Here is a 16,974-nt window from a genome sequence, read left to right as displayed (position 1 = left end):
AGCTTGGCCTTAACTAGTTGTTAATATGGGAAAGCATTGGGGGAGCCTTGGTCTGTCTAATGAGGGGAATTCCTCTTGCCACTTGGTATCAGAAAAAAGCCTGTCACTTCCATGGAACTGATAGACAGCCATTCTTTCCCCCTATCAGAGAAGAATAATTCCCTCCCGACGACTCTCCTGCCGTGATACCCTTCAAAAGTAGAGCTTGGTTTAATTCTCTTTATTATTCTCTTCTTGGTTTTGGCTCCCTGTCCTGTTTTTAGCTATCCTTTAGAAGTATACACACTGGGTACCAACCAGTGGCCTGCTCAGAGAGTGGGTGGAACAGACCTCCATGGGAACCAACCAACCAGCGACAGACCTCCATGGGAACCAGCCAACCAGCGGCCTGATCAGAGAGTGGGTGGGACAGACAGCCATGGATCTTCTTTGCCCTTTGTCTGGGAGGGCTCTGCACAGTCACCTGTTGTTGATGTCCTCTTGAGAGTCTCTACCAGGCCTGCCTGGATACAGCCCAGACCTGCCTCAGTTGTCTATGGCACACGCATTCAAGAAACTTCCCTTTGCTGAGAATTAAGACAATAATGAGTGGACGTGCCCCTTAAAACGGCCTCCCGAGAGCAAGCACACTGTATCTCAGTCCTGAAGATGTGATGACAAATAAATGATGAAACGCTAGATCCAGGGTGGTCAAGGAAGGACTGCCTTCGGCTGAGTAGCCATGGGGTCTACAGAGACCTGAGCTGAGAAGGGGTGCTTAAGGACTGCGAGTCTTTGGGGGGGTCATAGCTGAGAATGGGGTTCAGCTCATCAGTGGCAACTGAAGACAGCCAAAAGCCCCAGAGGACCAGGTGGTGTTTTTCAGATGGCGCTCTGAATATTATTGGTTCCTATATGAGATCTCTACATAGATTTACATTATTCTCATCTTCCTAATAAGTTAACGTCTGATATATTTGGATCTACTGGATGGTCACCTTGCAAATGGGGTCCTAGCGAGTGCCTCAGCTTTGTCACTGCATTGGTGCTGCTCTGCAGGTTAAACTGTTAACCACTCTGGGTTTCCTGGACAGACTACATGGCTTGGGACTTTCTGGTCATATGCGGGCTTGAGAGTGGAAAAGGACAAGATACGTCCCAGACACTTCAGCGTGTGTTATTTGTCTAGCACCAAACTGAGCGGTACTTGGAGAACTTAGCTGTTTTCTCTGCCAGAATGGTTATGATTTAATGAATGAGCATGCTGACAGGAGAGAAGGGATTCCCTCCTATTGAAAGCCCAAAATGTAGAAACCCTGATTCAGGCTGCTGGCCCTGTACACTATGTCTCACTAAGAGTTGTGGCCAGCATTAGTGGCTCCCCAGACAGCCTGTGCCAGAGAGCTGTGGATTTGAGTTTGTGGCTGAGTGGAATCAAAGGGAGGCTTCAGATTGCTGGTCAGCTTCTGTCCACTATGTGTTACCACACACGCCCCCTGCAGCTAACTCCAGACTCTACAAGCTTTCTTGTTGGTCTCTGCTCTAAGCCATTGTGACTTCTCATGGCCAACTAGACGGTTTCGCCTGGGGAGCCAAGGTTCTACCCATGTGCCTGGCTGTCTCTGCTTGTTACTGAGGTCATGTCTTCATTGTGTGTCTGTCTGAAATACATGCGCAGCCACCCCTCCCTCTCAGCTCTTCTCTTTCTATCTCTTGGAACGCTCTTCATTCATTCACACAGTCGTCGTCTTCCTTCTCCCATAATCCTTCACCACGTTCTCTTGCTCTAGAGAATATTGGTCATGTGACATAACAGAGTGCAGAACAGTGAGTCAACTCTTCCTTCTGGGTTACGGATTCTTCAGTGGTGGGACTCAGTTTACCCTTCCTGATTTTTGGCTTCTTACAAAATGCCCTTCAAAATACCTACTTCTGTTCATTCATTCATCCACCCATCCATCCACCCATCCATCCATCCATCCATCCATCCATTCATTCATTGATTCATTCAACAAATTGGCATTGGGCAGCAGCTGTGTAGACTCAGCAACATGAGCTGAGCTCAAGGCAGACACAAAGGATGGTTGATTCTAAGTTGTGTTTGGCTTTTCATCTTCCTTGTGAAACATGAACGATACTCTCAGGTCCTGGCTCTTGGAATGTGATTTAACTTTGGAAACAAAGTCTCTGCAGATGAACTTAAGATTGTGTCGTGCTGGATGAGGGGCCCTCATCCAGCGACTGGTATTTTTTAGAAGAAGAGAACAGTTTGGACACAGAAACACACAAGGAAAACATCCCAGGACAACAGGCAGACCCGAGTCGTGAGGCTGGAAGCCGAGGCATACTAGCAACCATCAGTTTCCATCAAGGACGGGCAGGGAAGGATCCTCCCCCGTCTTCAGAGAGGACATGGCCCTGCTGACAAGCCTTTTTGAACTTCAACCTGCAGGCCTGGAAGAGAGTACATTTCTGTGAGTTAAGCTGCAGAGGCCTACTGGGTGGAGGCCTCTGGGTGAAACCCTGGTTTACATCAAGAGTGATGACCAGGCCCCTCCCCCAGCCAACCACTAGCAGGAGCTAAGGGACAAGCGGCTGTCACAGCTGTGCCTCTGCTGAGCCAGTAGTGAAGAAGCAGGCAGCCCTGGAGAATGTCCACTTGGGAAAGGGACTGGGACAGTGATTGTAAGTGACAGTTTGGCTGTCCGCTCTGTGGCCTTTAGTTAGCTCACAGTGGCAGCTGCTTCTGAGGATGTCTTCATGATGCGTCAGCAACGCTGCCAGAGCCTGTGGGGACAGGGCACTATCTGTGGTGTCCTGGCACAGTCTGTTCTGTGTCACCTCAGTACTGTGCTCTTGCACAAGGCCTATACTTCTTCAGACACCTCAGTTTCCACATCTGTAATGTGGGTGTATCTCTGTCTTTTGTGCAGGGTTGTTTTGAAGGTAAAGGAAATACAGTGAGCCTGGACATAGCAGGCTGTCTCATGACAGTCCTGTCCCTTCCGTGGTATGAACGGAACAGGGTCAATTCTGGGAGACAGAATGGATGTTGAGCAAGAAGAGCAGATAGCCTGGACAGAGATCTAGGGTTTGATTTCAGCTCAATTTGTAATCTCTGTACCTTAAGGAAAAGCCCAGTGCTTAGGGTCTTTTACTCTAAGATTGGATAGTGAATCTGTCTAATTTGGATAGTGGTTGTCAAAGCTGGACTGGAGGATTGGTGCAGTTCAAGTGTCTGCCATACAAGCATGAAGACTGGAGTCTGATCCCCTAGAGCCCATGTAAACCCCTGCAGACACACACGCATGCAGTGGAGGTGACACATGCCTGCAGACCCACTGCTGGAGGTGAGAGTTCCTGGGCACTTTGCCCAGCACGTGCAGCAGAGTCTCTCTGACTGTGGGAATTCAAGGAGAGACCTTGTCTCAAAAGACGAAGGCACATTTATGCGATCTCTGGCCTCTACCTGTACACACGTGTGTGAATACACTCATGAACACATGTGTACACACATGCGCGCACGCACATACACACACATACATGTACACACCTACAGACCTTACCACCCAGAATACTGAGGCAAGACTTTTGCTTGAGTTTGAAACCAGCTTGGGCAACACAACAAGACCGCTTCCTTAGAAAGTGAAAAGAGTTTATCCAGCACTGTATGTCGTTGAGGGGTTCAGGAATTCTGGTTCATGTATAGTAGTGGCACATGAGAGCACTGTGACTATCACCCAGACTATGCTAACCATGGTCTGGGAGGCCAGCAAGCTTAAAGACCTTTAAAAAAAAATCAGAGTTTCTTTTGTGTTTTGTTTTTGTGAGACATGGACTCTGTGTAGTCCAGGGTGGCCTCAGAATCACAACCTCGCCACCTCAACCTCCTGAGTGGTCAGTAGGACAATAGGCATGCTTCGTCAGGCCCAGCTCCTATCTTGGAATTTCTCAGTCAGCATGTCACCAAGCTATGCTTCTCCCTGGCTCCCACAAAGCCACTGTGTCCCCAGCTTGCTGCTCTGGGACCTGAATGTGTGACAGGCTCAGTTCCTGATGCCCCCATGAGAGAGAGACAGGCCATCTGAACAGGCCAGAGCCAGGTGCTCTGCATGGATCTCTGAGCAGCTGTCCTGTGACACCTGTTGGGTTCCCTGGGCCACACTTTCTTACTCTGTTTTCTAGGAGAGCTGTTAACAGTTACAGCAAAAATGGAGGACGGTGCCTAGCCAGGATGTTTGGAATTCCTGACTGATTTTAAACACAATCAAATTGTTATAATCAGGTGGAAAAATAGACTCTTTCTAACCAGAAACACACTAAAAGTCTGGTCCTTCCAAGGGCTCTTTGTATTTTCCTAAAGCCATGTGTTGATATTCTGCCCTTGTCCCATAAGGCTCAGCATGTGTGTGTCTGTGTGTGTCTGTGTCCATGTGTGTATGTGTCCATGTGTCCGTGTGTGTGTGTCTGTGTCCATGTGTGTGTGTGTCTGTGTCCATGTGTGTGTGTGTCTGTGTCCATGTGTGTATGTGTCCATGTGTCCGTGTGTGTGTGTCTGTGTCCATGTGTGTGTGTGTCTGTGTCCATGTGTGTATGTGTCCATGTGTCCGTGTGTGTCCATGTGTGTGTGTGTGTGTCTGTGTCCATGTGTGTGTGTGTCTGTGTCCATGTGTGTATGTGTCCATGTGTCCGTGTGTGTCCATGTGTGTGTGTGTGTGTTTGTGTGTGTATGTGTGTCTGTGTCCATGTGTATGTGTGTCTGTGTCCATGTGTGTGTGTGTCTGTGTCCATGTGTGTATGTGTCCATGTGTCCGTGTGTGTCCATTGTGTGTGTGTTTGTCCGTGTGTGTCTGTGTCCATGTGTGTGTCTGTGTCCATGTGTGTGTGTGTGTGTGTGTCTGTGTCCATGTGTGTATGTGTCCATGTGTCTGTGTGTGTCCGTGTGTGTCCATGTGTGTGTGTGTCTGTGTTCATGTGTGTGTCCGTGTGTGTCCGTGTGTCCGTGTATGTGTGTATGTCCATGTGTCCGTGTGTGTCCATGTGTGTGTGTGTCTGTGTCCATGTGTGTGTGTGTCTGTGTTCATGTGTGTGTGTCCATGTGTGTCCATGTGTGTCTGTGTGTCCGTGTGTGTCCGTCCGTGTGTTTGTGTGTCCGTGTGTGTGTCCGTGTGTGTGTGTGTAAAGGCCAAGGTTGGTTTTCTGGGACCACATACCTAAGCACCACAATGATTTAAACAACAAAATGTTTTCCTGCACAGTCCTGGAAGTCCAAAGTCTGGGAGTCAGCAAGGCCAGGCTCTTAGCCCGACTAAGGGGGCTGTTTTTTCCTCACCTCTCCCAGCGTTTACAAGGGGAAGAAGGTTGCTGTTTCCTGCTGCTGCTTGGCTCTGACGAGCTACTCCAATCTTTGAGGTCAGTCGTGACCCATTCTCTGTATCCTGAGCTTCCGTCCTCTCATCTGAGGAGCCTAGGCCTTGGCCTTAGGACCTCGTTATTCCTCTATAAAGACTCAATTCCACATTCCCTGTGCCAGCTGGAACTTGGACTTGCCATTTGAGCAGCGCAGCTGAGCTGACTATAGGAAACTGAGTATAAAACAACAGTTGCAGAATAATGCTTCGGGTGTGGTGGTTTTCAAAGCTTATCTCATTTAATCCTTGCCCAAGCCCTGTGAAGTACATGTGATCTCCCCACTTCCCTTTCCATGGGAAAACTAAGCTTTGGGGGACTGTAAAACCTGGCGCACACTGACTCCCCAACAGCCTTGTCTACTGCACTACACGGGGTCACCCTTTGCCATTAGAAAGAAAATGAAATGGGTCTGGGGAATGAATGACTCCACTAGTAAAGCACTAGAGGACTCAAGTTCAATTCCTGAAACCCACATTTAAGAGAGAAAGGAAGGGGAAGAGAGGAGAGGGAAAGGGAAGAAAAAGAGGAGGATGAAGAGGAAGAAGAAAAAGGAGGAGGAGGAGGAAGAACAGGAAGGAGGAAGAGGAGGAGGAGGAGGAGGAGGAGGGCACAGTAGTACTCATTTGCAGTCTCATTGCCAGAGAGGTGGAGACAGAGGGGTCCCTGGGGCTTGCTTGTTAGCCAGCCTAGCCCTTTTGGGCTTGTTCCAAGCAAAGTGAGAGACCCTGTTTAAAAAACACACTGTGGAGCCGGGCATGGTGGTGCATGCCTTTAATCCCAGCACTTGGGAGGCAGAGGCAGGCAGATTTCTGAGTTCGAGGCCAGCCTGGTCTACAAAGTGAGTTCCAGGACAGCCAGGGCTATACAGAGAAACCCTGTCTTGAAAAACCAAAAAAAAAAAAAAAAAAAAAAAAAAAAAAAAAAAAAAAAACCACACTGTGGGTATTGTCTACGGATACGTTGCCTTGTTCCAAAAGCAAGAGGACTGACAGGCCATGTCGGCGTGAACTTCAGGAGGACTGCACACATTTTACTGAGTGACTAGATCTGACTTTCTAACTCAGACTAAGTGGCTATAAACATTTATGGAAGGCAAGAGTGAGTGAGGAACAATTGGGTGTGAGAAGCATGAGGTCGGGATAAGCTGAGATGTACTCGTTATAGGTCAGAGCTTCTTAGGTGTCAGAGGAGTCAAGGTGGTTCCATCCCTCCCAGAGGTGCTTTAGAGTTGTCTCAGTCTCTCTGCCCCAATTTTATGTCATGTTGTCTTGAGTGGCTGCTGCCCCTCAATGTACAGTTTAAGGTTTGGCTGGAGTTGTCTCTGGACCGGGAGTCACTCCTTAAGACCAGGGGTTGAGTCTGGGCACCCTCTCTAGATTGTCTCCCTGATATTTCCAGATCAAGATGGGGTAAGGTGTCACAGTGACTCTATAGAGCTACACAGCTCCTCCGACAGGCTCTTGCCAATATTTCCTGTCCACATTCACTGCCTGACTCCTGGTCCTGTGATTTCACCAGAAGGCGGACAGCTGTCAATGAGGGAGCCCATTGTACCAACGCTTGTGTTTTACTTAGTGGAAACAACAAGAACGACAAATAATCACACCCACAGTCCTGAGACCTTCTGAGCCTCAGTGCGCCAGAGATTGTTTGGGTCTGTGGGAATGTGAGCTATACTTGTTGGCGTTTGCTTGGGAAAGAAAAGTACTGTCTTAGTCGAGTCTTGCTGTGAAGAGACATTCTAACCTCAGCAACTGTTGTGAAAGAAAGCATTTAATTGGGGCCTGCTTACAGTTTCATCATGGCAGGAAGCATGGCAGAGTGCAGGCAGACTTGATGCTGCAAAAGTAGCCGAGAGTTCTCAGGTAGCAGGAAGAAAGAGACTCTGGGCTTGGGATGGGCTTTTTGCAACCTCAAAGCCTACACCCTAGTGACACACTTCCTCCAATAAGGCTGTATCTCCTAGTCCTTTCAAATAATGTCACTTCACTCTCTGGTGACCAAGTGTTTAAATCTATGAGCCCATGGGGGCCACTCTTACTTAAATTATCACAAGTACTCAGGAGCACTTGGGTTTCAGGAGAGTAGTCCTAGCCACACGGGAAGGGAAAGAGGCTCCATTTCCAGATGCCTACAAGAGTCATTAGTGATGCGGTCAGCTCCTCCCTGCCCACTGTCCTTCCCAGTTGCTACATGGAGAAGCATAGTGGTGCTTACACATGAACCCACAGAATACATTTGAATGGTGAATTACTTTATTAACGAACTTTTAAAAAGTCATTTAGTCTTTGCAATACCAGAAGTCATCTTAGAGCTGGTAGGAAAGTAGTTATATTTTTGCAATTTGGCCCTCCATGCTTAGCAAATAATCACCATGTAAAATTTGTTGGCCAATTCACCAGGTTCTTTAACAACCCAGTGCCGGGTTACATACATACACATATACATACATACAAACACACATGAACACACACATATGTACACATACATACAAACATACATATATACATACACATATAAACATACATATACATACACACAAACATACATACATATACATACATACATACAAACACACATACATACATTCATCCATCCACCCATACATACATACTATATAATAAATATACCTATAGGTGTATTGTAAACTCAAGCCAAATAAGATAACCTTTGTCCTCATTTGACTGATCACTATTGTAATTGCTTTGTTTGCTGTTTAAGTCCAGGCTGGACTTGAGCTCCTTACTTCCTCTACTTCCTGGGAGAAGGTATCATGACATATGCCATCATACCTGGCCTGACCTTGTTAGTAATCAAACCAGTTTTCTCTGTGAGTTGATTCTCCTCTCTCTTGACTGTCGTACAAGGCTTCTTGTTATCCATGTATAATTGTATCTTCATTGTTTCAGTAGGAAATTGTCCAACAGAAATGTGTTGTGTGTTTGCTTATGATACGTCATGATCAGAAGAGTAAGAGGCAAAAGTGTGTGCTTTTGTTCCTGGGTTCTGTGGTTTTGTTTTCTGTGATTCAGCTTTGTGAGATGGCTCAGTGGGTAAAGGTGCTTGCACTGAACGCCTATCAGACATGAGCGACTTGCCTGGAACCCTTGTAAAGGCAGAAAGAGACAACAGACTCTACAGTTGTCTTCTGATCTCTCTACAGGCTCCATGGCACATGCATGCACACACAGGCACACACATACACAAACTCACATAAATACACACATGTACACATGCACATATGCACATGTACAGGCACACAGACCACTGACACACATACACAAACTCACATAAATACACACATGTACACATGCACATATGCACATGTACAGGCACACAGACCACTGACACACATACACACACACACACATGGACAGGCACACACATGCACAGGCACACATATGCACACACAAACACACACATGTACACATGCACATATGCACATTCACACAGACTCACTCATTCACACACACACACATACACACACATACACACACACATACTCATGTACACACACAGGCACAGGCACACACACACACACACACACACACATGTGCTCATGCACACAGACTCACTCACACACATACACACACACACACATACTCATGCACACACACAGGCACAGGCACACAGACCCACAGGCACACACATGCACATATGCACATGCACACAGACTCACACACATACACACACACACACACACTCACTCACGCACACACACAGGCACACACAGACACACCAGTAGTAATTTTTAAAAGTCAAATCAAGCTAAGCTTCATTTCTAGGTAAGCAGCTCCGCAACAAAGCTGGGACTCAGAACCAGGGGTGTCTTGGGGACGCCAGCTCCAAAATTTGACACCTGTACTGCAAAAAATCTACTTTGGGGTTTAAGGTAGAAACTTTAAAAACAAATACAAGGTCACTATCAAAGAGGCTTAGCACTCAGCCCTGTTGCCCACGGGAGAACAAACTGTGGTCGGAAGGTCAGAATGAGCCTTAACCTTCTGTCTTCAGTTTCAAGAACCCTATTTGAAAGGAAAGCACAAAGGCTACACTGCTGTATACCACTGTGTGGTGTGCAGACAGAATCAATCCTTGCCTTTTGTTGCTGTTTTCCAAGACAGGGCTTCTCTGTGTAGCCCTCGTTGTCTTGGAACTCATCCTGTAGACCAAGCTGACCTTGAACTCAGAGATCTTCCTGCTTCTGCCTCAGCAGAGCTGGGATTAAAGGTGTGTGCCACCATAGTGTGACAATTTGTGTTCCTTATGGGGATGGAAAGCAGCTACAGTGGTTATCTTCATCCCTAGGATCAAATATGTGACAGAAGCAATTTAAGAAAGGGGAGGGCATTATCTGGGTTCACGGGTTAGCAGGTCCGTCATGAAGGGGGTGGTATTGTGGTTAGGGCAGTTCCAATCTTGGTAGCATGAGCATGTGGCATGGCTTGTTCACATCTCGGCAGATCAGGAATCAGAAAGCTGAGACTGGACCTAGGAGCCATATCCCCTGCAGTGTCCACCCCTAGCTGCTGACATGTGTTGGCAGGTAGCATTCCCAAAGTTCTACAACCCCCCCAAAGAGTACTGCTGAAGAAGAGACATTCACACAGGAGCCTGTGGGGGAACATTTGACATTTTCAGAAGGGAACCCACAGAGGGGGTTTGTCTATTTGTCCTTGCGCGTTCATTGTTTAGCACGGCTCTGGCAGAGAGTAGGTGCTCCACATATCTTTGAATGGACCACTGGCTATTCATCTGTCGCCTGAGAAACACTGCTGAACAATTTGTTAGGAAACGTGTTGAACAAGAAAGGTTGTAGAGATGCTCTGAGGTTATGAGTATGCATTAAGATTCTGCGCAGGATCTGCATAGGATCAAAGTTCGGTTCCCAAAACTTATGTAGGTCAGACAGATCACAACCTTGTGTGATTCCAGCTTCAGGGAATCTGATGTCTGTGGCCTCATGCGTGCACACCCCATACTCCTGTCACACACCCAGATAGACGTAATTAAAGCTGAGATAAATCTTAAAAAAGAAAGGTATGCATTTGGGAGTTCAGACAGGGAACGCTGGCTGCTGAAATGCTGATCACACTTTGGGACACTGGTACATTAAGGTCAAGGGGACAATTTGGAGTGGGGCACCCGAAGGTGTCACATTAGGCAGTGTGATTGCAGAACAGGAAAGGTGCCCGCTGTCCATATCGGGTGTTCGGGACTGGAGGACACAAAGTTGCAGGAAGAAGAGGCTAGGCAGAGAGAAGGGGCAAAGAGTGTGGGCAGGGAGATCTGAATGAAGAGTCAAATACAACCATAGGATGTTCCCCAGGGTGACACGTCCTGGAGGATCTGCAGTTGTACACCAGTGTTTTTTTTTTGGTTGAAACACAAAACAAAAAAGCTATGAACTAGCTCAGAACTCTGGGACCTTTAAGTTGGTTGTTTGGCGAGGCATCAAGGGTTTCATTGAGAATGACTCCAGGAAGAACACTGCCCCTGTGCAGATGAACAAAGCAAAGCCTGCACAGAGTATCCCGGTAACTGAGTGTCTTAGGTGTTCTATTCCTGCACAAACATCATGACCAAGAGGCAAGTTGGGGAGGAAAGGGTTTATTCAGCTTATACTTCCCCATTGCTGTTCATCACCAAAGGAAATCAGGACAGGAACTCACACAGGGCAGGAACTTGGAGGCAGGAGCTGATGCAGAGGCCATGGAGGGAATGTTACTGGCTTGCTCAGCTTGCTTGCTTATAGAACCCAAGACTACCAGCAGAGGGATGGCACCACCCACAATGGGCCCTCCCACCTTTGATCACTAATTGAGAAAATGTCTTACAGCTGGATCTCATGGAGGCATTTCCTCAAGGGAGGCTCTTTTCTCTGATAACTCCAGCTTGTGTTAACTTGACACACAAACCCAGCCAGTACACCGAGTAAGCCATAGTCTTTGTCTAGCAGTTCTCAACCTTCCTGATGCTGGGGTCCTTTCATGTAGTTCCTCATGTTGTGGGCACTCCAATGATAACATTATTTTTATTGCTACGTTGTAACTATAATGTTGCTACTGCTATGAGTTGTAAATAGCTGTGTTTTCCTATCATCTTAGCTAACCCCTATGAAAGGGTCATTTGGCCCCCAGAGGATCCCAATCCACAGGTTGAGAACCGCTAGTCTAGGCTATGCTGTTCTGAGGCTCCTTCACACCTTGGTTGATCCTGAAAAGCTCCCTCCAGGCCTCCTCATGGCTCCCGGGAAGCTTCCACTAAAGGACAATTCTTTGTGATGAAGGGGACGCAAGATTAACACTAGAAAGCCCGTGAACAGTGACTTCAGGATAGGGAATGTGAATTCATTCTACAAATTTCTACAAACTCACTGTGCAACTTGGGGGAAATCCCTTTACCTCTGTGCAAATTGATTTATTGTCAAAAGATGACACACAACCCTCCCCAAGCACCCCCCCCACACACATGTTGTTCCTTCTACGCTGGGAATGTTAAACATGTACAAGTCCCTGGGTTTAATCCCCAGCACAAAATAACAACCATAAAACGTTCTGTCTATTGTGAAAGTTTTATACCAGTGCTGACCTAAAAAACATAAAATCCCCAAAGAGTGCCCATGTACACATATATACACATGCAAGTTCATACTATATATAGGAAGTTAAAGGCATAAGACAGACGTAATTAATTTTCACAATATATTTAATCAATACATCACAAATATCTTTATTTCAACATGTTATCAAAATTCCATCTTTTTTTTTTTTTTTTTTTTTTTTTGCAGTTCAGAATAGCCACATCTCATGTACTTAATCATTACATGTGGCAAGATGTATCTCCGCCTTAGGTAAGAGCAGAGTTTATTTGCGTGGCATTACTGACAGGACCCTGCCCACAGCCCTGTAAATTTCCTACTCATGGCTTCACATTTGCCCACTGAAAGCATGGGAAGGAGCTGAGCCTGACAGCACAGGCCAGCTAGTCCATCGGCTGAGGCAAGATTGCAAGTTCAAGCCCAGAGTGGGCCACTGAGTGAGGCCTTGTCTCAAAGAGAGGGGAAAGAAAATCAGTGTGGCCCTTTGATGTCCATATGCATGCACTCGTGCACATAGAAATAAACTTCAAAAGCTGAATAGTTAAGAAAAGGGGGGGCATAGCTACATGGCAGAGTGCTTGTCTCGTGTGTCTCATGTGCAAAGCCCTAAGTTCAGTTCCTAGTTCCCCAAAACTAAAGGCTGGTTCACCATCATCCACAGAGACCTCAACAGTGAGTGTGGGAGCCTTAAAAGGCAGTTTTCCCAACAGAAGGAAGAGACCCTGAGAAGTTCTTCTGTTCTGGTTTGAACGTTAAGTGTCCCCCAAAGGCTCACGACATTGTTGAACACTGGCTAGGAAGTTCATATTGCTCTCTTTGGAATGTGGGGAGGGGGGACTTTTAAGGAGGGGAACCTTGCCACAGGAAGCAGGTCAGTGGGGGAGGTTTTATAATCCAGCTGCACTTCCTGTGCCCTCTTTGTGTTGTGCCATCAAGCTGTGAGCGTTGAAGAGTCCTAGCTTGTATGCTTTGTCACCACACAGCTGCCTCCATCCTGCCTTCCCCTCCAGAGTGGGCTGGATCCCCTCAGACCGTGAACCAAAATAATCCTTCCGACCCTGTGTTGCTTCTTGTTGGGTGACTAACACTCCCTCACCAGGGCCATAGCCCCATTAGTTTCCAGAACCCGAACAAAAGGGGTGATGCTTGGTTTTTTGTTTCTTTTTTTTTGGTTAGGCAAAGACAAATGTGGAGATAAATTCCTCCCAGAAGTAATGAGGTAACTTTATCGTTTGTTTATTTGATTTAGTACAAATATTTGTGTATTTTGCTGTAGGAATATTCAATGCCTGGACATTTCTCAGACCCTGCTAGGGGAAGTTGTGCCATGGAACATTTCTGAAATCTATCATCGTTGATCTTTGAAGGTTTCAAATAGTATTTTTATGCACACACACACATACACACTCCTTTCTGGGGGCCTTGTGCTTCACTGAACTGTGTAATGTCTTTTATTTCTAGGGAAGCTTCAGTATTCTCTGCAGTTGTCCTCTGGTCGCATCCCCACCCCAGGTCTTGATGACATTGTAGCCCAAGTTTCTCAAAGTGTCCTCTCCCCACCTTGGATCTTTCCCCACACTACTTTTATTAGATTGTTTTGAATTCCCTTTGCCCTGTAGCCTCTTGTTTTGTTTTCTTAGGGGCTGCTAGGACTTGAACCCAGAATCTCCAACATGATAAGTGCATGGTTACCACTGAGTTCCACCGTCAGCTCCTCTGTCATCTGTTTTAAAAAGCAAATGTTCCCCAGTATCTAGCAGGCTCCGACGGGTGGAATGAGGCCGGAAGGACCTGCTGATCCTGAGCTGTGGCCCTGGCAGGACTGGGTAGTTTCCTTTGGATTCAGATGTGGGCTTGATAATGCCTATCTCTCTGGATAGAGTGAGATTTCATATGAAGACTGCCTGGCCCTGAGTCCAAGGCCAGAAATGTGCTGTGGTAGTTCACTTTGGAAGGAAATCCAACAAACAAAGGAGATGCCTATTGACACATAGTGACAGAACAGAAAGACTTCTTTGCAGTAGCTGAATCTCAGTCCCAAGATGATGCTGTCTGGATCCCCAGAGAATGCTTCTCTTTCAGGTAGTCCTTCCTGAGATGGCCACAGTGGCCTGAGGCTGACCATGAGTACAGAACTGTCTGCTTTCTAGTAGCTCCCAAACGGACGCTCCTTGGCTTGGCTCTGATCACGTTTCCAACCCAAAGCCAATCACTGGCTGCTGGAATGGGATGGATACCCTGTTTGGTTAGATCCTAAGTCCTGTGACTGCCTGTGGCATCAGGGGTGAAGATTCTGGTTCTACAAAAACCACATGTGGTGACAGTGGGTGTGGTAGTTGAGTCTCTTGTCAATATGAAGGGAATTCAAACCACCATGGGAGGCCAATACTGGCTGTGGTGGTTTGTATAGGTATGGCCCTCATAGATTCACGTGTTTGAATGCTTGGCCATAAGGAGTGGCACTGCTAGGAGGTGTGGCCTTATTATAGGAAGTATGTCTCTATGTAGGTAGGGTTTGAGGTTTTCTGTGCTCAGTCTCTAGCCACTTGGTAAGAGAGTCTCCTCCTGGCTGCCTTCAGATCAAGATGTAGACCTCTCGGCTCCTCCTCTATCACCATGTCTGCCTGCCCACTGCCGTGCCTCCCGCCATGATAATAATGGACTGAACCTCTGAAACTGTAAGCTGCCCTTGATTAAATGTTTGCTTTTGTAAGAGTTGCCTTGGTCATGGTGTCTCTTCACAGCAATGAAACCCTAACTGAGACACTGGCTATGAGGGGGAATTTTAGAATGGTTTGATGGAACTAGGAAGGTCCACCCTGAATGTGGGCAGTGCCAACCCGAGGGCCGGGGGCGGGGACTGGAAGAAAGTGAGCTGAGTACCAACATGTGTCTCTCTCTGCTCCTTGCTGTGGATGTAAAGTGACCGATGATGCCTCAGGTTCCTCTTGCCCTGAGACTGTTCTCTATACCGTGAGCCAAGAGAACCCCTGTAAGTTGCTTTTGTGTGACACTTTGTCACAGTCACAAAAGGGCTAACTAACTCAGTGGGGGAGGGGCTTCCCAGAGGATGGCTCATGACTGGTGTAGACGTTTCTCTGTGGTAGTGCTAGGGATTGAACCCGGGACTTGTGCATACTTCCCTTCCCTTTCCTCCTCCTCCCAACCTCCATTTGCTTGTGGAGCTAAGATCAAACCCAGAGCCCTTGCTCCTCCTGGGAATGGAAGCTGGGGAAGAGGAGATAGCCGCGCACTTCCACTGCACACAGTCATGGCTTATTCGTTTCAGATCAGCGACGTTTGCAGTGTTATGCCTGCTCTTTAGTCAGGGAAGCATTGTTGGAGGCAGAGATGACAGGAGGATGTGAGGAGAGGACAGAAGAGGACCGGGTGGCCGCCTAAGTTCCAGCTTGGTGTCAACTCTGATTCTTGCCTGTTCTGGGGTCAGTTTAGGATGTAAAGATTTACTGCATGCGTGTGTGTGTGTGTGTGTGTGTGTGTGTGTGTGTATGTGTGTGTGTACCGTGTGCATGCCTAGTGCTCACAGAGCCAGAAGAGGACGCTAGATCCCTTGGAACTAGAGTTATAAACTATAGTTGTGAACTATCATGTGGGCACTGGGAACCACACCCAGGTCCTCTGCAAAAAGTAGCTCTAACCGCAGTGCAACCTCTCCACCCAACTTCCCACCCCCACTTTTAGTTTTAACCCATTGAAACCTGTCCTGAGCCACAGGAAGCTTCGAAAATATTTGTCTATCCTCTGAACTGCGAGTTTCTGGGAAGGGGGCTTTCAGGGAGGGCTTAACCCCAAATCTTCCCACACTGTCCTTACTGCCCTCTGCCAGGATGGTTTGGTAGTCCTGCAGTATCAAATGGGGGCCATCACCAGTCAGCTTTTGAAAGCTGCTCTATTGAAATTATAATGCACATGTGTGTGTGTTTAAAGCAGTGTTGGGAGGGGGCTGGAGGATGAGATGGCTCAGTGGAGAACCAGGGTTCAGCTCCAAGCCCCTGTGTGAGGCAGCTCACAACCATCCAAAACTCAGCTCTAGAGGCTCCACACCTTTTCTTATACACACACACACTCACACACACATACACACTCACACATATACACACACACACTCACACACACACTCACACACATACACACACACACTCACACACATACACACACACTCACACACACACACACACACATTATATATATATATATATACATAAAAATGATAAATACATTAAAGGACTGTAGGGAGTTTTTTATATCATTGTACAGATGGAATTAGGATTTTTACCCCACAGCCCATGTGTGGCCTTTGATGTAAGCATCTGTGGGGCCATTTCCACTCCTCAGATCTGTCTTGTGGTGGGCATTTCTCACCAACACTACCTTACAGACATGGAGGTCAAAGCACGGTAGGGGTAAGCCCTTCAAGACCGGGTGCTCAGAAGTTGGGGAGCTGGCTTCCAGGGCACTCCACCATCTGGTGAAGCATGAGAAACACTCCAGGTTCCAATGGCCACCGCAGGTCAGGCCTGACAAAGCCGCTGGGGACCCAGGAAGCCTGTTTCTCTGCCTGGCTTCCTTGGCACCTGAAGGAAGTACTTTTGCTCTGGGGTCTTTGGACGCTGAATGGGAGCTCAGGGAGGGAGATGGAGACCAGTGCCTCCTGTCGGGCTGACTCCATGGCAGGGCAGTTGAGTTTCTGGATCTGACCTTGATTTGGTAGTGGAGTCCTAAGTAGCATGGAACTCAGTGGCTTCAAATTACTTTTGGCTGAATTCTGGGGAGGGGCACTAAGTTAGGATGCTGTTGGCATCTTTTCTGTCTTTTCTTTCCCTCTCTTTGGCGTATGTCCTTCTCTCTAACTCAAGTGAACAGGGGCAAGGTGGACTTTACAGATCAAATAGAAAACACAGTGGCTACTGAGGTTTTCTGTTCTCTGCACGCACCCCGTGTTGAGGAACAGGCGAGGGCAG

At 47.3% G+C, this 16,974-nt stretch overlaps 1 protein-coding gene across 8 annotated transcripts in view; it reads left to right on the top strand.

Moving 5' to 3' along the window:
• Afap1l2 (actin filament associated protein 1-like 2) overlaps positions 1-16,974 on the top strand; it is a 116,236-nt gene that overhangs the window by 51,549 nt on the left and 47,713 nt on the right. The window contains exons 2-3 of one of the 8 annotated variants that reach the window (NM_146102.2): positions 12,182-12,244; positions 13,169-13,211. The exons of the other annotated variants lie outside the window; for them this stretch is intronic. The gene's annotated coding sequence lies outside the window, so the exon portion shown is untranslated. The remainder of the gene's footprint in view (positions 1-12,181; positions 12,245-13,168; positions 13,212-16,974) is intronic. 8 annotated transcript variants of the gene reach the window in all.

This window comes from Mus musculus, chromosome 19 (genome assembly GCF_000001635.26).
Source record: "Mus musculus strain C57BL/6J chromosome 19, GRCm38.p6 C57BL/6J".
Lineage (NCBI taxonomy): Eukaryota > Metazoa > Chordata > Mammalia > Rodentia > Muridae > Mus > Mus musculus.
Note: the sequence above shows the minus strand (reverse complement) of the source record. Positions and strands in the feature narration are given on the sequence as shown.